At 44.1% G+C, this 23,811-nt stretch overlaps 1 long non-coding RNA gene across 1 annotated transcript; it reads right to left on the reverse strand.

The window, feature by feature from the left end:
- Positions 1 to 290: 290 nt before the first annotated feature.
- LOC122461457 lies at positions 291 to 23,568 on the reverse strand. The gene is made up of 2 exons (XR_006283364.1): positions 23,083 to 23,568; positions 291 to 658 (listed from the first exon to the last, which is right to left on the reverse strand). It is a non-coding gene; the product is annotated as an uncharacterized LOC122461457 (long non-coding RNA).
- Between the last annotated feature and the right edge of the window lie 243 nt (positions 23,569 to 23,811).

Here is a 23,811-nt window from a genome sequence, read left to right on the forward strand (position 1 = left end):
ATGTTAATGAGCATGGTTTGAAACATTCTGTATCCCACTGGAATTAAATGCCAAACCAGCAGTTCTAACGATATCATGGTGAATAATTTATCCAGTGATATACCACATTGCTACAGGGTGCTTAAGCAATATGACATTCCAAGAAGAACATTTGAGAGTGATTGTAGCATGCCTCAGATGTTGGCTAAGGCCAAAGCGTGAACAACCTTGAGCACCCAAGATGTTCAATTAATTCCTTGAAACAGAATACTTACAAGGAGTGTTCGGAAATGGAACATTAACACAGGGGAAACAATTGCATGCATTTACTGGGCATTATAAATAGCTATACAGTATTCCCAACATCCAGCCACATGCAGTGTTCTAAAGCCATTTCATAACAACCATCAAGTGTATGAAACATCAAATAAACTAGAACATATTACTGAGAAACGGGGCCCAATTGCCCCAGTTTTCAAACACGCAAGTATGGGGATGTTTGGATATCAGGATTTGGTTCAGGCATTTCTCCTTTTAAGGCCAACTCCAGGTCTACTACTTCCCAAATCCTCTTCCATACTGTTCTAAGAGATTGGTCAGAAGGTCTGAGATGCCAGTGTCACCAGGATACAGATGGCATGCAGCTTTATATCTTCTCAACTGCTACAGCCTCCAGTACCTAGAAGGAATAAGCAGACAGATGGAATGGGAGAGAAAAGTGATGATGGTGCACAAAAGAAAACACTTTGAGGAGCTGGCCAATGCACTGGCATCACCGCTGATTGAGGGCTTTCAACCCTCTCCTCTATCACAAAGATCTTGCCACTGTGATCCATTTCTTTTTCATCTCTGGGATACACTATTGCAAGTTGCTCTGTGTTGGGGTGATAGTCGTCACAGAGAAGCAACTACTCATTCATTTCTCAGCAACCTACTTCTCCACCTACTCTATAGGCTTCCCATTCACTTCCAGACTGAATTCAAAGTCCGGGCCCTAATTTACAAGGCCCTCATCAGTTAGAACCTAGCTATCTCCATCTGCAACCCACCAAAACAATTGCATTCCGCAAGCACAATCATAGAATCATAGACAATTAGGGTTGGAAGAGACTTCAGGAGGTCATGTAGACCAACCCCCTGCTCTAAGCAGGACCAACCCCAACTAAATCATTCCAGCCAGGACTTTGTCAAGCTGGGCTTTAAAAACCTCTAAGGGTGGAGAATTCACCACCTTCCTAGGTAACCCATTCCAGTGCTTTACCACCCTCTTAGTGCAGCTGGACACACCCAGATTCACAGACTCTTGGACCCTGAGGACTGCAGGATCCCATCTGTGGAATTCCTTGCCAAACAAGATCAGATGGAGCCCCAGCCTGATCATATTCAGATCAAACACAAGAACCATCTTTTCACTAACACCTTCTCTCAGTAATCAGTAACAGCCCCCCAACAGCATCAGTGATCAGTTGTGATGGTGAGAAATAAGAAAAGATCCCAGGCTGAGTTTGCTGTGCTGGCAGCTAGAAAAATCATATTTTGACTTGCAAACTGAGCATTTTGATCCGGAATCTTCCTATGATGTAATTTTAACAAGTTACTTTTATAAGTAACAGCACTTTAAAAAAATGTGCACATGGCCCCCTAGCCAGTAAAATGCTTAAGCATATGCTCATCTCCAAATACATGAGTACTCCCATTGACTTGCAAGGGACTTTCCTGGATCACGGACATGGTGTTGTGAATGCCCTCTAATTGTAGTTCTAATTAAAGTAGTACTTAGTACAGGAAGTTGCTTGTGGACTACGCTACCCAGAATCCTTAACTAGATGTTGGGTATATCTGCTTTGGCAGAATGGTAAAAATAAAGTGTGGAATGATTATTAGCAATAAACCTCATGTAAAGATATTAAATCAAATATACCTGTCTGTTTTCTAAATTAATGAGAATATATTAAATAAAAACAATTCCCATGTCTTGATATGTACACATGTGCACAGTTTATATATAAAGACATGGGAATTGAATTTATTTTATATATCTGTCCTCGTTAGTCTAGAATACAAATAATGAGCTCAGGTCTCGTGTTTTGGCAAGTGAAGATTATGGGGTACTTGTAATTTAAAGTGGTTGCTCTGCACTGTACCTGGTTTGTCTGGAAGAAGGACTCAAAGACTGAGATTTATGAGAGTCTTATTATATCTCTGCATTGTAACAAAATCCAGCTTCATTTCCACTCCCTCGATCACCTGTTTTCCCAATTCCTGTTATGGGACAATGGGAAAATATCATAGAAAGCATCACTTTCTTCCAACACTGAACAAGGAACAGTATTCAGTTATGGAAGACAGTAGCATCCTTAGCATTAGTCTGTGTCTCTCCCTGTTTTACTGTACAGCTTCAACCTAGTATCTTCCACAGCTTTCTGCTGATTGGCTTCCTGTTGTAGACTTAAACATAAACCATAAATTATCTGGGGAAGAGAATGTCTGTTTCATACATGGCCTATCACAATGAGGCCATGGGCTCTAGATTCTACCATCATAAAACAATAAAGAATCATAACTGAAGAAAGAGTACAGCTATCTTCCCATTCTCTCTGCATCACAAATCAGTGCTTGAGAGCTCCTGCCTCACAGAGAGTTTTTTGGTTCCCAGTTCAGCTTGTCTTTCAGTTTAAGTTTGAGGCAAGAAAATACAACACAAGTCCCCAGGAATCCATAACCACCCTGATGCTTCTGGGCTGTAAAGCATCTCCAAAGCCATCTGCTTTCAGTCATTCTGAAACAAGTTCTGAAGAGTCAATTGTTTTCTGCTAGGAAGAACAAACACACAAGCTACTATTCTCCTGATTTCCAAAAATTTTCTGCTGCGGGTAGATGTAGTTTAGGATTTTAGTTTGTGAGCCTTGTTCTCATCCAAAGAGTTTTGCAATATAAATTACCTCATTTTTACTGACTTGGATAACTGCTGCCTTTGGAAGAAAAAAAAAAAGTATTTAAAGTCCGCAAGATTAATTCCCCTTTACCCTACCCCTTAAAAAAAAAAAACTTGGAACAATTGATAGTGATTAATCTCACTTGATATTTCTTTGGTTCTCCATTTGTTGATTTAAAGGCATTTGTTTCATGACTGATTGGTTGCAGTTTCTTGGGCAGCTGTCAGAGATCTGTATTTCACTATGGTTTGATTTGGCTTCCAAAAGAGTTGGATTATTATTTTTCTTGTTTTTACAGCTCTTAGCTTGATGACTGGTTGAGATGGTTCTTTGAAAACCATATATATGTGAAACAAACTATATCCAGATCAAGAAAAGACTTGCCTGGGCTGCTGTGGGTGAATTATATGAAGAAGATACAGAAACGGATAAAACTGTGTCTTTCTTTAAAGATGCATGGCATGCACACTGCACATACATGCATACTCTGTGAGCCAAATTTGTGTCATTCCAATGGCTTTACTGATGTTATGTTAGGAATTAGGCCCTAAAAGCAGTATCACCTGCAACGTGAGTTAAGCCATCCAGATTTTTCACTTCATTAAGGAGAGATTCTCCCACCCACACTCACAATGAGTAGTACTTTGGGGACAGATTTTTTAGGCAGCTAACTCCCACTGATTTCAATCTAAATTCCTTTAAAAAACCTGGCCCTTAGTCTGTGAATAATCCAATTCAAATAAATGGGACCACTTCTAGAGGAAGGTACTACTCTGTGGAAGGGTGACAGAATCTGACCTTAAATGAGTATGTAGCGGGGTGGTCACCCCACTCCTACCTGAATGGGATAAAGCAGCCCAGGAGAGGGCTGCAGTGGGAAAAGCTAGGCTGACTAGGAAAACAGCCACAGCTGTGGTCAGCTTAATCAGGGCCCAGCTGGCCCTAATAAGAGGGCAGTGGGCCAGAAGCTGGCACACACACTCTCTAGCTTCCTTGAGAGAGAAGGACCTGGATGCCTGGGAGCTGAGACGGGCACCTAAGGTGGAGCAGGGCTGGGGAAGAGCAGGGGGAGCTGGGGAGCTCCAGCCTAACAAAACCCCAGGCCGTAGGCCTAGTTAAGGGCCCACAAAGGGTACTAGCAGGGTACCTAGGGTGGAGCAGTGCTGGGGAAGTGCAGAGGGAGCTGAGGAGCTCCAGCCGAGCAAAACCCCAGGCTGCAGGCTTAATTAAAGGCCTACAAAAGGTACTGGGGCTGCAGAGGGGCAGCCCGGAGATAGGAAGAGGTCCAACCGCCCCTTGCCGACAAGTGGTTTGTAGACTTCAGTCCACCCCAGGGAGCGGGGGCTAGATGGTGACTGGCAGTAGCCACTGAGATAAGGTGGGGATAGAGGGTTGGGGGATCCCCTGGGTGGGGAGACCCTGATTGTGGGGGCAGAACCCAGATGAAGAGTAGGCATGGGGGTCTGGAGGGACACGGGGGCCAGCAGTGGGCGAGACACCAGCCTGCAGAGGGCACTCTGTGCTGAAAGAGCTGACTCCCTAGACAACCAGCAGGAGGTGCCACACTGGTGAGTCCTCACCCTGCCACAGAGTATAACAGGAAGGATAAAAAGCCTCTCCTACTCTTTTTATTTGTGAGGTTTTCAGTTAGTCAGACTGAACATCTTGAAGTTCTCCATCTTCGGTCTCCATCCTCATCTTCGTCAGCCTATTGGATGCCTTTGATACTCAACCACACTCTCCTTGAAATAGTTTCAGAGTAGCAGCCGTGTTAGTCTGTATTCGCAAAAAGAAAAGGAGTACTTGTGGCACCTTAGAGACTAACCAATTTATTTGAGCATAAGCTTTCGTGAGCTACAGCTCACTTCATCGGATGCATTCAGTGGAAAATACAGTGGGGAGATTTATATACATAGAGAACATGAAACAATGGGTGTTACCATACACACTGTAACCTACTGACCGCTATTCCTACCTCCATGCCTCCAGGTTTCACCCAGACCACACCGCACGATCCACTGTCTACAGCCAAGCTCTACGACACAGCCGCATTTGCTCCAACCCCTCAGACAGAGACAAACACCTACAAGATCTCTATCAAGCATTCTTACAACTACAATACCCACCTGCTGAAGTGAAGAAACAAATTGACAGAGCCAGAAGAGTACCCAGAAGTCACCTACTACAGGACAGGCCCAACAAAGAAAATAATAGAACGCCACTAGCCATCACCTTCAGCCCCCAACTAAAACCTCTCCAACGCATCATCAAGGATATACAACCTATCCTGAAGGACGACCCACCACACTCAGATCTTGGGAGACAGGCCAGTCCTTGCTTACAGACAGCCCCCCAACCTGAAGCAAATACTCACCAGCAACCACACAACAGAACCATTAACCCAGGAACCTATCCTTACAACAAAGCCCGTTGCCAACTGTGTCCACATATCTATTCAGGGGACACCACCATAGGGCCTAATCACATCAGCCACACTATCAGAGGCTCGTTCACCTGCACATCTACCAATGTGATATATGCCATCATGTGCCAGCAATGCCCCTCTGCCATGTACATTGGTCAAACTGGACAGTCTCTACGTAAAAGACTAAATGGACACAAATCAGATGTCAAGAATTATAACATTCAAAAACCAGTCGGAGAACACTTCAATCTCTTTGGTCACTCGATTACAGACCTAAAAGTGGCAATACTTCAAAAACAGACTCCAACAAGAGACTGTTGAATTGGAATTAATTTGCAAACTGGATACAATTAACTTAGGCTTGAATAGAGACTGGGAGTGGATGGGTCATTACACAAAGTAAAACTATTTTCCCATGTTTATCCTCCCCTCGCCCCCACTGTTCCTCAGATGTTCTTGTCAACTGCTGGAAATGGCCCACCTTGATTATCACTACAAAAGGTTCCCTCCCGCCCCGCTCTCCTGCTGGTAATAGCTCACCTTAAGTGATCCCTCTCGTTACAGTGTGTATGGTAACACCCATTGTTTCATGTTCTCTATGTATATAAATCTCCGCACTGTATTTTCCACTGAATGCATCCAATGAAATGAGCTGTAGCTCACAAAAGCTTATGCTCAAATAAATTTGTTAGTCTCTAAGGTGCCACAAGTACTCCTTTTCTCCTTGATATGTTGTCTTCCCTAGGTTTTCATGTCCTGGTTCTCCTCCTTCCTTTCAGATGCTGCTCCAGTCTCTTTTGGTGGATCCTTCTCCTCATGCTGTCTTTTGGTGGGAGTCCCTCAGAGCTCCATCCTTCTCCCTTTACACCAGATCACTGGGGGATCTCATCTACAACTATCACCTTTATGGACTTGTCTACGCTTACATTTTATAGCGCTCTAACTTGCTGGCTCAGAGGTGAAAAATCACCTCCCTGAGCGCAACAAGTTTGCGCGCTTTAAAGCACGAGTGTAGACAGGCTCCAAGCGCTTGGAGCCTTGCTCCCAGTGCTCTGAGCTAATCCCCTTGTGGAGGTGGATTACCAGGAGTGCTGGGAGAGCTCGCTCACGCACGAGCACACTCGCACTTCAAAGCGCTGCCACAGGAGTGTTCCCGTGACAGCACTTTGAAGTTTCCAGTGTAGCCATGCATGATGTTGGCTCTCTCTATTCAGAACCTCTCTCCCTCCATCTAAACTAAAATATCAGCCTGTCTTTCCAGCATCCATTCATGGATGTCGAGTCATCAATTGAAACATGGGATAGAAAAGGCCTGTTGGCTTTCAGAATCCATTTACTGGCAAGTGTACAATAAAGTTCCCCAAAAGAGTGCATCTTTGATATTATAATGAATTTTCACTTCTCCCTGTTGCATAAAATACTAAAAGGTTTCCAGAAAATATTGTACCCTGTTTCCGGGGGTGCAGAGGGCTATTGAAAGCATAGGGAGGGCCCTGTTCCTGGAGGTGGGAGACTTAGGGTTGGAGGGGGAGTCCGGTTGGGTCCTGTCTCCAGGATGGGGGCAGGCTTTTCCACCAAAGGGTGTGACACTGTGAAGAGGTGCCACCTGAGGCGTGAAGTGTTGGAGGGCAAGTCTGCCCCACACTCACCTCACACACAGAAGCTCCTGCAGTGCTTGGCTGTCACCACAGAATGTGGACAGGGCCGTCCCTCTGCCACACCACACCCTTCCTGGTACTGCTGGATTGCCTGCCCCAAACAGGGTGGCAGGCCAATCAGTGGTTGGGCTCTGGCCTGGGTGGCTGCCCCAACTGCACATCCTGTTTCAGCATGAAAAGCAGGAGCGATTCATTAACTTCAAGGCTGTCTCTACACAAGACCCTGTGTCTGATTGTCAAATTTCTTTTTCCTCTGACGCATATGTGTTGACTTTACCCATATGCAATGCACTGGCTAAGGTCCTGATCCAGAACAGTGGCATAACTACAATGGTGCAGTCGCACCAGGGTCCATGGCCCAACCAAAAGGGCTCCTGGATGGGAATGGGGCCTGCTGGCTGTTTGGGTCAAGGGGACAGCTGGAATGGGAGTCCTTCCAGTCAGGATGGCCTCGAGCCCCAGCTGCAAGCAGCTGACAAGGGTGTACAGAGAAGGTTTGGGGGGAAATCACAATGCCAGCAGGGCTAACTGAACATGGCTGACTAGCTCAAGGCTTCTTCGTCCCTTAAAGACACAAGCCACCCTGTTACACCACCTCTAGACCTTCCCTTTCCCCTTGCTGTCCTTTCTGTTGTATAATACTTGAAATTGAGCCCAATAGTGTACAGATTAGGTAAATGAGACTAATAGAGTGTTTAGGATAATGTATTTTGGCATGTGTTCTATCTGCATACCCTTTCTGACCTCTTCCAGTATTCTTTCCTTAGCCTTTAGAACCATGGTCATAAGTCAGTTGGACAACAGTTTCATGGTTCCAGCTACACTCCTAGATCCACCTCTGTGGCATACTTCAGGCTAAGGCATGGTCTACCCTAGGAATTTACTTCAGCATAACTTCATCTCTCAGGGATATGATAAACCCACAACCCTGAGAGACAGAAACCCCGATGCAGACAGAGCTAGTTGACCTAGCTATCACTTCTCAGGGAGGTGGATTACCTAGGCCGCTGGGAGAATCCCTCCCATTGGTGTAGGTAGGGTCTACACTGAAGCATTACAGCAGCACTGCTGCAGCTTCCATCGCTGTAGTGTCTTACGTGTAGACATATCCTTAGCCTGTCAAACACATAGGGCAGAATTCAGCTCTAGTGTCAGCAGCTGCAATTCAACAGACTTCAGCAGGGTTGGACCCACCCATAAATTCCTGCAAGCCTTAGCTGTGCAGTTATGAGCCATTTATCTATGCTTGTTCATGCTTAGTGTGATAAACTCAGGACAGACAGCTGCGAGGAAGGGGTAAAAAACAGTCCCAGAAGGTTAAAAGGCCCTCCTCCCTAACAACTGAGGAGGGGTGACTACAGGTCGATCAGGTTCACCTGAGAAGAGGGTTATCAGAGATCAATTAGGATCAGCTGGGAGGGAATTAACTGAGGTCAATTAGAATCAGCTGATACCAACTAAGGGCTGCCTGAGACCTTTTAAAACCCTCCCTTGTTAAGAAAGGGGGGGGGGGGTGGAGAAGGAGTCAAGCTGCTAGTAGGCTAGGAGTGGGGAGACTGCATTCCCTCCCATAAGGGAGAAAAAAAAGCCCAAAAGACTGGTGGAGAGAAGGAACGGTCTGCCCCTGTGCAGCCAAGAGGGACTGTTTTATCCAAGCCCATCTCGCCAAGGCTAAAAACGGCTGAGGCTGGTGAGACCGAGAAGGTACCTTGCCACACTAGGTAGATATTTCAATTTTTGATTCCTTTGCTCTAAATCATTTTCTAATCCAGTTAGTTTAGTGTCACCTGCAAACCAGGGTGCCATATTGGCAGTAATTTCTTTTTCTACATCATTTAAGTGCAGAGTGGAATTAAACTGTGCCCATAAAAAAAAAAAATCTATGGTATGCCACTTCTCCTATCTTGCACCATTGCAACGTGCTTTCCATCACCCAATTAGTTCTTTATCCATAATGCCAGCTATCCCATACCCATTCACCTTGTGTATTAGCCTAGATATTGACAATAATGTGCCAAACACTGAATCATGTTTGCCACTTCAATTGTCTGCTCTGCACATTGTCTTCCCTTTTAAAAAAAAAATTAAAAGATACAAACTCCATAAGATCTAGTTACTGAGAAAAGTGATTGGCAATGCCACAGGGCACTCTTCTTTGAGAGAGAGCACAACCCACTGTTTGGGAGAAAGCTTTGGACAGCTCTCCAGGTGCTTTAATCATGACAAAAGGTGCCACAGATGCTCATTAAAGACAGCAGGCCAAATTCATACCCGGTGCAGCTCCACTGACTTCAACAGGGTTGCACCAGGTGTGGATTTAGCCCCACATGTGAGATCCCACAGAGCTGTAGGCCAATGTCATGTCATATTTCAATAATCATGGCCGGAAAAAGCAGCAAAGCATTCCCATTGCTCATAAACTGGCAAGGACCCTCTATTGGCAATGTTTTTGTTTACTCTCTATATGGAATGAAACACAGGAACTACCATGCTGGAACAGACCCAGTGATCCACTTACTCTTCCATTCTGTCTCGAGAAGTGGCCAATCCATGATGCTTAAAAGTAAGGTTAAAAAAACAAACAAAAAACCATAATGCACCTGGGTCAACTGTGCAATATTATATCCTGCACCTGGACAGTTGTGCAAAACTACACTACAATTACTATAATGTTGTACAATTTTAAGTAAAATTATTCCAGAGAAATGTCTTCTTGACACCAGCAGGTGATTGCTCATGCCCTGAAGTCTGAGGATTGATATGCTGTGTCATTTCCTTTTTATCCTGACTAATCTAACTGCTGACACTATTTTTATTAAAATATATGTCATATCTTCTTTGGATCCTTACTGTAGCCTGCAGCACTGGGTTCCACAAATGAATTTAACACGTAATTAATGGTAGCTCCTTTTATTTATCTTCTTAAAGGTGTTGCTTTTTAATTTCATCTGGTATCTTCTTTTATTATGGAGGAATTAACATAAGATCCTTTCCCTGAGCTATTCATTATTTCACATTATTTCTGTCTCTTTCCTTGTCGTACTCGTCTCCAAAATAATCCTGATCCTTTTAATTTCTTCCTAGAGAACCTCCCACCCCAAAACCTTTAATCGGTATTTTTTCTTTTCTCTTCCATCTTTGTTCCATGTTTTCTTGGACAAATGTTAGGGAGTCAAGGAATTTAATCAGGCAGTTTTGCTTTAAACCAAGATTCTATTAATTCCTTGAAAATCATCATTATGTCCCACTAAAGTTAACGACACAAACCAATAGATCAGGGAAAATAATAAGAGTAGAATGGTAACCCTTGGCTTGCTGTTCCTGAAGAGGACCTGGGGAAAGTTGGCCCCAAAAGCTACTGATACTAAAGCAATTAACCAGGTTCTCTCTAAACTGTAGATATTTATTTTATGGATGTGTCACTTTCTACTATCCAGAGTGGAATTCACAGGCAAGGGCTGTTGAGGTTGTTTGTTCGTTCATTTGTTTTGTTTTTTGCAGACAGTGATTTTACAACATATCACTCAATCAAAAGAAAATACAATCAAATCCACAATTTGTCCAACTTCTGCCATCCCTCTCGAACAACCACTCCATAAACTCTACAGCTCTGACTTTGATGGAACATGGCAACGCCAGGACTTTCCATCAGTCAGTTAGTAAGAGATTTTTTTTTCTTTATTTTAAATCGCTGGAATATGGAAACATGTAGCTTATTCCAATTTTGTACTTATTTATTTTTAAAATCCATCTTCAGATTAAGGAGTTTGGATTGCTGAGAGAAAAAAAAAAAGTGTCCATCCCAAAGCTAAAACATTTTAAAGACCAACTGCCTTTTCTGGCAACTGCACCGTTCTGCTGGGTGATTAATTAGCATTCACACTCCTGTTGTGTTCTTTGCCAAGCTAGTTACCAGCCACAATGTAGCTTTGTGCAAACTGCACCCACCCTCTAGTGGGATGAGGAAAAACTGCCTCTTCCTGATGCACAAAGGTACTTTGAAACTGGAAAAACAGGACACATGGTCTACTCTAAGTGAATGAGACCCTTCTTTTCTTTCCACCCCCTCTCATACATGCACCAATAAGGCTCTGAACAGACATAGTTATGGTCCAGATTCATTTCACTAGCAATCTTTTGCTGCAATCTCATCAGGCCCCGGCTTTGCTCACACTGATCAGATAAGGTGGATTTTAACCAGAATTTCATAGATGACCAGGCAGTGATGAGTCCAATTAATCAAGCAACAAAGATGGCATCGTATTTTTTTTTTTTTTTTAATTTCAGCAACAGTTGGAGCAAGCCCATTTTTCTTCAACATATTCAATAGCTTGATGTCACTGAAACTGAAGAACAGAAAGTTAACGCTAAGTAAATTCTACTGTGATTGTAGTACAATCTGTGAAAGGGGAAGCAGGGGTATAGCTAGATTCAAAGCACATTCTAAGTCAGCTTTATACAAAACAACAGGCAGGCAGTGCATCAGAGGAATGTTTCTTGAACAGAGAAGGCCGGATTTTGGTCTGTCACATCCACGTTTATTAGGGTGACCATATGGCCTGTTTTGGCCGGGATAGTCCCTTTTTTAAGCCCTGTTCAGGCCGCCCCAACTTTTTTGGCAAAAGTGGACATTTGTCCTGTTGGTTCTTGCCAACTTGATCAGCTGGCAAGAGCAAACGGGACAAATGCCCATTTTTGTCAAAAAAGTGGTGTGCGGAGGAATGTGCAGCGGGGGCAAGCAGCGACGCCAGCCCCATGCAGGGGTGGGAGGCAGGGCTCCGGCGGGGGCAGGCAGGGCTCAAGGGAGCAGTGACGCCAGCCCCAGCCTTTGGGAAATATGGTCACCCTATTTGGTATGTGTGTCACTACTCACCCAAGCCCTACATGGGGAGGGGGGCCTGAGCCAGCCCCATGTGGGGTGGGAGGTAGACGAGTGGCTCAGGCCAGCCCCATGCGGCGGAGAGGTGAGCAGCAAGGTGAGCAGCAGCGTGCAGTGTCCTGTTTTCCCTTTGAGAAATATGGTCACCCTAACGTTAATCCAGAGCAACTCCAGTGAAGTCTGAAGAGTCAGAAATCTGGCCCAGAATGAACAGGGAAAAGTAAGAAGGAAGACAAAATTAAGTAGAAATATCAGGAACCATATCCTTCCCTCAGTTATGTCCGTGTCATTCCCAAGTAAATCCATTGACTTTGATTAAAGTCCTTAAGGATTTTAATCTACAAAACAGTGACGAAGTATTCCAGACATTTTGTCCATGACATGCGCGACATACACAGATGACAGGAGAGTGAAGGAAGAAATAAAACAGCCAAGAGCACTTAAGAACAAGATGTGACCTGAAGCAACTGAACAGAAATGAACTAGGATCTCCCCCTAAAAAGGATGCAGTCACCAAACTCACACACACTGCAAGTCCACAGTCAAGAATGGGAACAGTGCCAAGCAAAGGGGAAAAAATAAAGCCAACTTTCATAGATTACAAGTTTCTACCAGAAAACGAGGAAGCCATTGGCTTGATATCTCTCCCCCTCCCCCAACCCCACTTTCAGTCTTCTGCAGAAAGTTTAGCCTGTGTGCCCAGGAGGTGATGAAATCCCTAATACTGTATGGCACATGGGGAATTCAGAGGATTGCAAAACAGGATGCTTCATGGAGGAAATACAGTCTCAACAAGCAAAAGGTTCAAGTACGGTACATCTCACAATGATGTAAGGGCTTGATTATGCACCTCATTTAAAGCCCAGCTCAGTGTGTTTAATTCTAGTAGAACTAATAGGCAGCACCTGCTGCAATGAAAAAAATTTCCGTCCCTCAACTCCAACAGAAGTGTTTATCTTTTGAATTAGAAAATGTTTCTCTAATGTCTGAACAAGACTCCAGAGACATGAACATATGGTCAGAATTGACATTTATGCACATTAGATAGCCTATGAAAATGAGAATTAAAAAAACCTGGACTGGTCAAACAGATCCTCCAGTAAAGCCATTAAATACAAATTACAGTGCGGTCCAATTAATGTATTCATTTCTCTTTCCTTATTGCCTCTGCTCTTCTTTGCTGTTTTTCAATAGAACAGCAATAAAGCTTACTGGGCAAAATTCTGAGATCCTTACTCAGAATTTACACAGCCATCACTCGGGCAAAGTTACTATTGACTTCAATGGGAATTTTGCCCAGGTAAGGGCTTCAAGAGTTGGTCCCTTGATTTTTAATTTTTTTTATTAAAGGTTAAACAGACCTGTTGACAGCACAAGCTATTTTCTTATGTAAGCAGTGAAAGATAAAACAAGGCAAAGTCAAGATATAGGTCATCGGTTAAAGTACTCCAGAGTTCTTACCTTATCCTTCCTCAGGCAGAACTTCCATTAAAATCTGTTGAAGTTTTGTCTGAGTAAGAACAGAGTAAAACCTGAGTAAGGACCTCAAGGCTGAAATCCGGAGGCTCTTTGATTATAAGGGACTGTAGCTGTTCAGCCCATAGCAAGCTGTATCTTTACGTCTCTTGCTTGATAGATCAGCGATCATTATAAGGCTCCTTAGGTAAGGCACTCATTGCCTTTCACTGAAACGATAAGGGACACAGGTCTCGGGCCTGATCAACAAGCGTGAATGTGTGTGAAAATTTAGAGAATGCAGCAGAGGGATGAAATATTGTTCATTTTGAATATGCGGGGATTGAGTTTGTTAAAATAATGCATTTGAATGGGCAGTACAGACCTGTCTGATAAGAACAGGCTACTCAAGGAGTAATTAGAATAAGCTATTCAAGTTTGTAAGCGGTTTACAGAGTCTTTAAATGCTGATTGTATAGAGTACCGTCAAGTCGAATGGTTCAATCATACTCCCAGCTATAGCTTACTCACAGCCTTGAGCATTAGAATCCATTTGTTTTTGAGAATGGGAATGTCAGAAAGGACAGGTAAGGTTTTTCCCCCATATTTTCTGAACAATGCTACAGGATTTTTTTATTTTTTTTTTAAACACTATCCAGATGCTCAGCCACCGGAAAGCTGGGTTTAAAATTTCAACCAAAAAGACATTAAGTTTTCAACTTGCACATCTGATCAGAGGTGAAAATGACCCCAATTCAGCTACAGCAGAATGGCACATTGATTTGGGGATCAGCCTGTAACTTCTTGGGAAATCTGTTATATGAAATTACACTTCAAGAGACACATGGTAGCTCCCTCTTAAACAGCAGTATATATATATATATATGGAACTCATCCATCTCAAAGATCTGAAGATTCCTTTTAGCCTGGCCTATATAACAATTCCAACACTGTTAACGTGCAACAGATCATCAACTCCACACGTCAATGGTGTCCAAGACTTTTTACATAAGTGTGCTATGTCCTACTCATTAGACAAATGTAGGATTTGATCCAACTTTCTCTGAAGCCAGTGGAAAGACTCCAACTGACTTCAGTGAGAGATGGATTGGGCCGCAGGGATTCGGCTATATTTACTGTTAATCATGTAGCTTATCAGTCAATTAGAGGAACAATCTTCCTTATGAAGTCAATGTTTATCTGTTCAAGGCTTTGGAATAGGTCCACTAAATATAGACTGTGTCCTTTCTTCCCTAACCATCCTTTTTTCCTTGCATAGATAACTTAAAAGGACATTTCAAGGTTAGTAGGCCTCAAATCTGATGCATTTTTGTCTTCTATTCACAAAAATCCATGTACTTTTTAAATGTTTTTCCCCCTTTCAACAAATGCTTCAGTGCTTTTAAAACAAAACAAACCCACTGTCAGTAGCCCAGCCCTCACAAGCAACCGTATGGTAACAAGCCACAGACCAACCCTATTCATGGTATAAACAGCGTATAATACTGTCAGCAAATGGTCCAGCATATCTAACCCTGGAGTGTCTATTCAGAATGAATATTTAGCATGGCTCATTTCACTTGCAGAGCAAGAGTTGGTTCTGGGCTGATCTTCTTGGGGAATATCAGCAATAACAGCATAATCTCCCACCCTCCATTATATGCATAACATAAACCCATCACAAAAAATCTGAGTTGATTGAAAAACCCAGTTCAAAATTAAAAAATAAACAAAGTTCTATATGCACGAGTGTCTGAGCGTGCAGTTTAAAATAAAAATGGAAAGCAGAAAGATAATGAAAAAGAGAGAGGTTACTTATATTACTGATTCCTGCTGTAGCTTTGAGATAAGGAATTAATGGACATAAGGACACAAACCTGAAAATACACACACAGACACTAGCATAGGAGCCCAAATGAAAGCAAGTTTTTCCCCAGACAGTTATGGGAGAATATAAAGTCAGGGCTTACATAGCAGAACAAAGCCTTCAACATGTTCCTGTTACAGGGGAAAGTGTTAACCTGGGGCTAAGCAGGAAATAGGAAAATAAACAAACATTGGGCTTGATGCTAAGCCCAATGAATCAATAGAAAGGCTCCAACTGACCCCAAAGAGCTTTGAATAAAACTCCTCCCCAAGCTGTATTTTAGTGTATGTTTGCACCTCTGCTACAAACTCTGCCCAAAGGTGTGGGAAGGGATCAGTGCCTTGTGCAGAGCTCTCTGCTCATAGAGGGAAAGGAAGCCCGTAGCCTTCCCAGGCTGGTTCCTTTCCCAGTCCCTCTGCAGAAAGTCCTGTAGGGTTAGGATCGGTGCAGTTGGAGCAACAGACACATGGATTTGTGTTTCCCTCTCCCTGCTGTTCTCCTTCAGCAGCTGCATTGCAGAGCGATCCCCTTTGCAGCTGAGCTCCGGCTGGCCACCTCGCTCCCCACTTCCTTCCCAGCGCGAGGCTCTGCTGAAAGAAAGTGCCATTGTGTACAGTGCTGGGCAGTAGCACGTCCTCTTATTCTGCATTGGCTGGATCCGAGGGGAGTGTCCCAAGGGGTGGGTTCAGTGAGGAGGAATGAGCTTCTCTCTGAAGCTCCCTTCTGGGCAGATACTTGCTGTATTGCAGAGACCTCAACTTTCTAACTTGTGTAACTTGCTCTGCCAATACAGTCTATTTGAACTTGAGCCTGGGGAAGAGATTCTAGGATCCTGCTCTAGGAAAGCCTGAATCTCCATCAGCCAGAGTTTTCATCTAACCACCTGGAAAGGTGTGAAAGGGGCCTGGGGAAGGAAGGAGAGCAAGGACCCTAGAATAGGTGGGGCACTGTAGTGATCAGCCATGTAGAGAAGGGGATTTCAGAGTCCAAGGCTACATCTACACTACACACCTTGCAGTGGCACAGCTGTACCACTGCAACTGCGGTGCTGTAAGGTCTCCCTTGTAGCCGCTCTATGCCAACCGGAGAGCGCTCGCCCATTGGCATAATTAGACCACCCCCAGCAAGCAGCGGTAGCTACATTGGCAGGAGAGCGTCTCCTGCTGACATAGCACTGTCCACACCAGTGCTTTTGTCAGTGAAACTTAAGTCAGTCAGGGGTTGGGCTCCCCCGCCACGCCCAACCAACAGAAGTTTCCCCGACAAAAGCGCCAGTGTGGACAGCACTAGGTTGACAGGAGATGCTCTCCCGCAGATATCACTACTGCTGCTCATTGGGGGGTGGGTTAGTTATGCCAACGGGAGAGAGGTCTCCCATCAGCACAGAGCGGCTACACAGGAGACCTTACACTGGCGCAGCTGCATTAGTACCGCTGTGCCTCTGGAAGGTCTGTAGTGTAGACATAGCCTAGGGACCTGCTGAGGCCTGCTCATACCAACACCAGCGCTGATTAGCAATGAGACCGCAAGCTCCAGCTGCTCTCAGGCATAATAACCTTGTACTGAAAAAGCAAAGCGCATGAATATTCCCATAGGAAATGACAGTCTCCTTTAATAAAGAAGAAATTGGGTTTTTTTTACAACCAAATACAATAATCAATATGACTAAGTTAGAGTTTATAGGAGATTCTGGTTTACGAAAGGGGAAGGGGAACAAACAGCTACTGAAAATACAGTAAGAACATGCTTGTCAGAGAGGGCCAAGTCCAGGAAATCAGCATGCAGCTGGAGGATCTGCAGTTCTCCCTGGGGAACCCTCATCCACAGGCCATGGACCCACTCCATGGCCACTACTGCAGCACCAAGGCTGCAGTAACTCCCATAAACCTTCTGACCTCAGGCAGCACTAGACAGGGAATCCACATAGGGTCTTTGGAGAGTTATGGTCCTCAGCACATACTGGGTGTAAATCCTGCCCCACCCCAAAAGAGCAGAACTGCCCTGACTCTGCTGAACCTGGGGAACTTTACTCCCCCCTAGGATTTTCCTCTGAAAGAAAACTTCAGACAGGGTAAGAGTAGGGTGACCAAATGTCCCCATTTTATAGGGACAGTCCTGATATTTGGGGCTTTTAATATGGGCTCCTATTACCTCCACCCCCTGTCCCGATTTCTCACACTTGCTATCTGGTCACCCTAGGTAAGAGTGTGTATGCATGCATATGTGCAAGAGAGCTCATTGGGGGGTGGGCTCCACAAAGAGAGACAGAGATAAATGGTCACACCAGATGCACTGATCCCAACCAGCCTCATGCGCTAAACAGGAATGGGCTGAGTCCATATTTGCATTGGAGGCCTCCAAGGAAGTACACCCAAATGCTGCAAAAAGGGCTGCTCGCAGCCCAGTGTTGGGATATGCCATGCTACTAAAGTGGTCAGATCCTGAAATATAAAATCAAAGTCTTGACCACTGGTGGTCAGTAAAGATCCCATGGCTCTTTTGGTAAGCACAGAGACATTAACCAAGTACTCTGGGAAAATTCAGACTTGGGTAGTTACGTTCTGCCTACCTAACTCCAGTGTCATTTGGAGATAGTGTACAGTTCCAAGTAGCCATGTTATTCTTCTCTTCCTATGCTAAACTGTTACACAATGTTGCTTTTTGCTGTTCCACAGCTTCGTTCACACCTTCTCCCCCCCCCCCCCCGCCGCCCCCCCAGGAGGTGGCTGCCTTTTAATGGTCGGTGAAATGATCACTATCCTATCTCACAGGGGTGGTTTGCAGGTTGACCTATGACATTAATGGGTGCAACTCCCATTTACATAAGTAGAGCCTGAACCAGCTTACACCAGGGCTGAGTTTGGTTGAAGGTTTCTGAAGCACTCTGAGATCCTTTGACGAAAGATGCTTCCAAAGGGCAAAGTACTATTATAAAACCTTTCAGCAATCTGATTCTGCAGCCACCCAGAGGCCAGGTTGACCCCTAGTACACCTTACACCAGTTTCAAGTCTGTTCTAAGCCATGCCCAGTTGCAACAACCCTAAAAAATGGGGTTTGGCAACTGGGGAATAGCCAGGGTGCAAAGGTGCTGTACCCAGCCTCCAGCAGGCTCCCAAAGCCCAGGGCTGCAAGAGGATGGACACAGAGCCATCATACTGGCCATCCACCACCCGGTGAGCCCCCCTTTATTCAGCTGGTTGAGCTGGGTTTCTGGTTGCTTTGTGCCACTGGAGCAGGATCTGGCCCATTATTTCTAGCTCTTCAATCAAGGGGCAGGTTGTTTGCTATTTTGTCTATAATATTCTGTGTATCATAAGAGGCTGGGAAATTTATCTGAAATGACCCTGCCTGCTGGGAATGCCGCTTTTAGTCTCATTGGTCAGCCTGAGCTAACACTTCCATGAACTATCAGCAAAACTGCTGAGGAGAAAAAGGTATGAAGGCAGAGGTGACACCAGGGAGATTTGACTCAGCAAAATAAGCTAAACACTATCTGTCCAAATAGGACCTGGCTAGACACAAGAACTCTGAAAGGAAAAGGGAGAGAGAAGGAAAAAAGGCCTGGGAGACAGAATAAGCCTACGGGCATTGATGTTCTCATACCACACATTCCACCCCTGCGGTCAGCTCTGTCTAAACCACTTACCCAGCATCCAGTTTGTTTTTGTGGATTATCAGGAAACATGAACCCTGAAAGAATATGTACTGAAAGCTCAGCACACAATATTAAAGCTAATATCTAGCATGTCAATTACACGGTCTCTCTTCTTTATTCATTCTGTCAGTTATGATCATCTGACTATTAGCTACTTACATAGGATACCCTTACTCCTTTCTCCATCCCTGTCTGTCCTATCAACGGCTGTCATGAGTCTATCTAAAGATAAAAAACCCGCAAAACGTCTGTATTTTGAAACAATGTGTTACATAAGAATAATACACTATGCGCTAATTAATATAACATATGGCACCTGATGGTCTGTTGCTGACTATGGAACCATGATCAGTTGCATAAAAGAACATTGTCGAAGTATTTTATTTTATACACACACTTATTTTTATTTAGGTCAAAGGTAGGGCCTGATCCTACAGGCCACATGCAGGCAAAATTCCTATTGACTTCAAGCTCAGACAATTGACGGTACGTTTCACATTTTATAGGATTAGTACTACGCAGCAGATTTTATTCTGAATTTGCTTTTGCTACTCTCCATACCTCTATTTTCCTATCTGTATGAAGAGGATAATAATACTTATCTCATAGCAGGGAAGAAGGGTCAGATTGCTTACACTGGTAAAACACTTGGAAGAAGAGAAGCGCTATAAGTTCACAGGGTTAAATCCTCTTCCTGCACCAACCCTCAGAAGCTGAGTTTGTCACAGGGAGCAGTCCAAAGGGTTGGGAAAGAGACTCCTCATGCTTCAATGCATGGAGCCACATAGCGACAGGTGCTGCTGCCACAAGGCAACTCTTGTCATTGTTTGGCTCTTACTTCTTGGATGGTAATGTTTGGTGAAACTGCAGAGTGGTTGTTTACTATGTTTCAGCCCTGCTCCTTCCCTGTGTTCCAAACCCCACTGCACAGGGACTCCCTTCCTCCCAGAACTCTGAAGTGCTTTAAACCCATTAATTAGATGGCCTGTGAGGTGAGGAACTTTTCTGGAAACCATTATACAGATGGGGAAAACAGAGGCCCAGTGCACTTAAGTGAGTAGGACAGTCAGTCTGTGGCAGAGCAGGGGAAGGTACTCCCAGGTTTGGCTAGAACAGTTGGCTTTGAGGTTGCTGTTCAGTGCTATTAACCAAATCCAAATGATGGGACAAAGTTGGTCTTTTTGGATCTTTGTTCCAAATGGCTATAAGATGCATCCCTGTGCAGAAGATTGACCCAAGACCTTCAGTGCCACTTAACCTGTGCATGTTGGGACCCTGGGTAGAGCACAATGCCGAGAGGTCTTTGCATTACCTGTGCATCCTGGAGTGTTTGGTAGCAGGGGAAGGGAACTGCACTTACTCTATATAAGCACTCTGGAGGAAGGGCTATGTGAATTGTGACTACACAGGTCCAGTGGACCACAGCCCTTCGTAGGGTGGGGCAGAAGTGCTTGTATTGCAAGCCACAGCCTATTCATGGCTGGAGGGAGGAATTGAATTCCATTCAAACCCACTTTCCCTGTATAAAAATCTCATTATTTCAGGGAAGGCAGGGGAATGGATTTCATCTTTGGAGAGTTCTCAAATGCAGCAATATTGGAATGTTCTCATCCCATTTTGAGGACAAATTTGTAGTAATTTACATTTAAAAAAACCCCTGAAATTATCATTTCTAGAAGTGATAAACAATCATGTATGATCCTGCGCCAACAAGCCCAGTTGTAATCCAATCTCTACTTTCTGCTGACTAGCTGAGCTCTCGTGGTTTAGGTCATGTCAGTGGAACACCTCAATACAATTATAGCCTTTTATTCAGCCCTGAACCACGTATTATTATTAATATTAAACCAGTTAAATTGTCCATCGATCCTCCTGTAACATTAGACAAAGCCTTTAGCAATTACCTATCTCTTCAAAGAATGTGTTTCCATGGGCATTAAATCCCACTGAAAGCAAGCATGCATGTATGTTGATGTACTTTGCATAAAGTGCTTGGATAATGTATAATCAGCATTAACGAGCACCACCACCACCACTTTAAGCACATTGAAATAAAAGGTTACCACAAATAGCTAAATGCCATCATGGCCAGATGCCTCCAAACAAAAAGGCATCACAATGAAATTAGGAATATATATGGAAATGGATAAAGCAGAAAATGCGTATAGGTACAGCTGAGCTGCAAGCTACTATTACACTGGCACCAGAAAATAATTTGGACAGATCAACACACACGTATAGTGGTAATTAATTTAAGCTGCACTCCTGTAACTGGATCAGCAGGGGCAGACCCCTTGCATCCACCTAAGCCCGATTTTGCTGACCACATTCTGCTTTGGGTTTTCCAACATATTGTCTGCAATTCCTGACCATAACTGATAAGACAAAAGAGATTCCTCCAATCCTAACTGCTAGTGTTTAACCAAGAATGCTGTACCTATTTCATTCTTTTGTGTAACTTATATACCTGGTTCTGGATTTTTGTAATTGTTGATTTCAGTTAACAGTAAATCAGTATTCAAACAGCAACACTACTGAGCCATAAACTGTTCCATCTAGGTCATGGATGGACCTATGCGAGTGTTCTCCTAGCAACTAGGATGTGCTGCATGACAGAGCTTCTGCCTTGACACCAAAAAGTAAGGAGAGAGGTGACTTTCTACATGAAACTGTGGCAAGGGCATGAGAGCAGTCAACACGGAGGGAGAGAGTTGACCTGACCTGCACTTTAAAACCCTGGGTGTGGACTATGGGTTTTCACAAAGGAGAGTTATACCAGAATAACTCTATCTGTAAGTTTCCTCATGTAGACAAGCACTGAGGCTCAAATTTTTAAGGGTATTAAGGTGTTGCTGTGCTATGCATTGCAATGTTTAACTGCTTCCCCCCCCCCTTGTCTTCCCACCCCCTCAGGTGCATAGGGCATCCAGTTTCTGCTATTTCAGTTTTGTGTTGGTCTGCTCAGGCTCCTGGGTGTCATGTTGATGCATTTGGCTTCTTTCTCTATTGTCCGGTGTAATGTTTCTCTAGGGCACCCTCTTTTTTTGGGTGGTGTCCACATTATCACTTGAGGCGGATGTCATATTGGTGGCATCCTTAAAGCTTGTCCTAAATATGTCCACCATAATCTTACCACATTTAATGCTTTAGATGGGTTTGTTCCCTTTACAATTTTTCATGTTGCAAGACACTCTTTCCAAGGAGCTCTGAAGATCTTTCAGACATTTACGTTGTAATGTGCTGAACATCAGTGTCTGTTTGAGATTGTCATGACTCTGATACATAAAGGAAGACAGACATGATGCCAGTGTTAAAACCAGTATTTGTGTGTCAGTGCCAATAGTTCTACTTTTTCACATCTTTTCAAGTTTGTGAAAGTTGTTTGCTACTTTTGATATTCATTACTTGACATTTAGCATGATCTCATCAACATTCCACACCTCACTCCCTAGGTAGGTAAAATGACTGACTTCTTCTAGTGTTTCTCGGTCTACCCTGATGATAGCTTTTGGGATGTTGGTAGCCACATATTTTGTCTTCCCCTTGTTGATGAACAAACCAACGTGGTTTCCTATGTCTGCCAAAAGCTGGGTCTTTTCTTCCATTAAGAAATGCGTTCAAATAAGCAGGACAACCTCCTCAGCAAAAATGAGGTCATCCAATTGTGGTTTATCATTTGTCCATAAATTTCCTCTTAGTACAGAAAAAGATGGGCTGAACATTCCCAGGCTGTTGTAAATAGACCAGGCCCAAGCAAACTACTACAAATATGTGATGAAGACCTGCTACCAGAGCTTGATATTTGTTTAGGAGATATTGCGATGGAAGAAGATAGGAAAGCCATCAGTAAACTCAAACATGGAAAAACAGCTGGAGATGATAACATTGCTTTAAGCATCTCTCCACTAAGTGACAAAATGCATAACTGTTTTAGGAGCCTAAGTCTCATTTAAAAAAATATTTATTTAGGCACTCAGGAGCTGAAATCCCATTGACAGTGGATTGTCAGTTTTGAAAAATGACAGTTACGCTTCTAAAATCAGTTAGGCACTGTTGCACTCAGTGTGGCAACACCTAAATACCTTCAAAAATCAGACCTTAAGTCATGTTTTGCAGGTCTGACCTGGGCTTTTGGCAGTCCTAACATGCTGGACTACAGCATATGTTCTAACCTGGATGCAAGTTAGGAGTGAGATGCATGGACAGGGTGCTACAGGGTCCACTCACCATTAGGGAGCCTCCTCCTGGCTGCTCTGGAAATTAACTCCTTCCAGGTCCAATGCCCCCTTCTGCCACTCATTCGCATACCCACTGTCTCTCTCTCTCTCCATAGCTTGGTCTTCCAGCCAGATCACTATAGTCCTCCTCTTCTGGGGTACCAAAGTCCCACTGGACAACTGTCCTAGGCAGTCTTCTGTGCTGCTGCCTGGTATGTGCCACTTCCCCAGTGGCTGGTAGGGGAACCCAGGCCTGCTCCCAACTCCAGGTTCCAGCGCAGGGACCCTACAACCAGCAGCTACAGTCTGCACTGTCCTAAAGCTTGCTACTGTTTCCCTGGACCACTTCCTACTTCAGCTCTATCAGGCTCTTTCAACACTTCCCTCAGGGACAGGACCCCAGGGCTTCTCATTTCCCCCTAGTTTCCTCCATTCTTTCTCTAAGGCTTACAAACAATTACAGGTTTCCACACTGCAGTACCCTGTTCTCAGTTTCCTAGTTTTATACCAGCTCAGCCTGCTCCTGCCCAGCTGGGCTCCATCTTCTATTAGGGCTTGCCTAGCCAGTCTAATTCTCCCCCAGGTGCAGCCTATCAGGTTAATTAACCCCTTCCCAGCCATGTTAACCCTTTCAGGTGAGGGGTGGAGTGAACACCCCATCACACAGGGTGATTAGAGAATGGGCAGAACAGAAATGGCAGGAAGTCGTAATCAGGGGGTGAAAAGGAAAAATAATGAA

This window comes from Chelonia mydas, chromosome 8 (genome assembly GCF_015237465.2).
Source record: "Chelonia mydas isolate rCheMyd1 chromosome 8, rCheMyd1.pri.v2, whole genome shotgun sequence".
Taxonomy (NCBI): Eukaryota; Metazoa; Chordata; order Testudines; family Cheloniidae; genus Chelonia; species Chelonia mydas.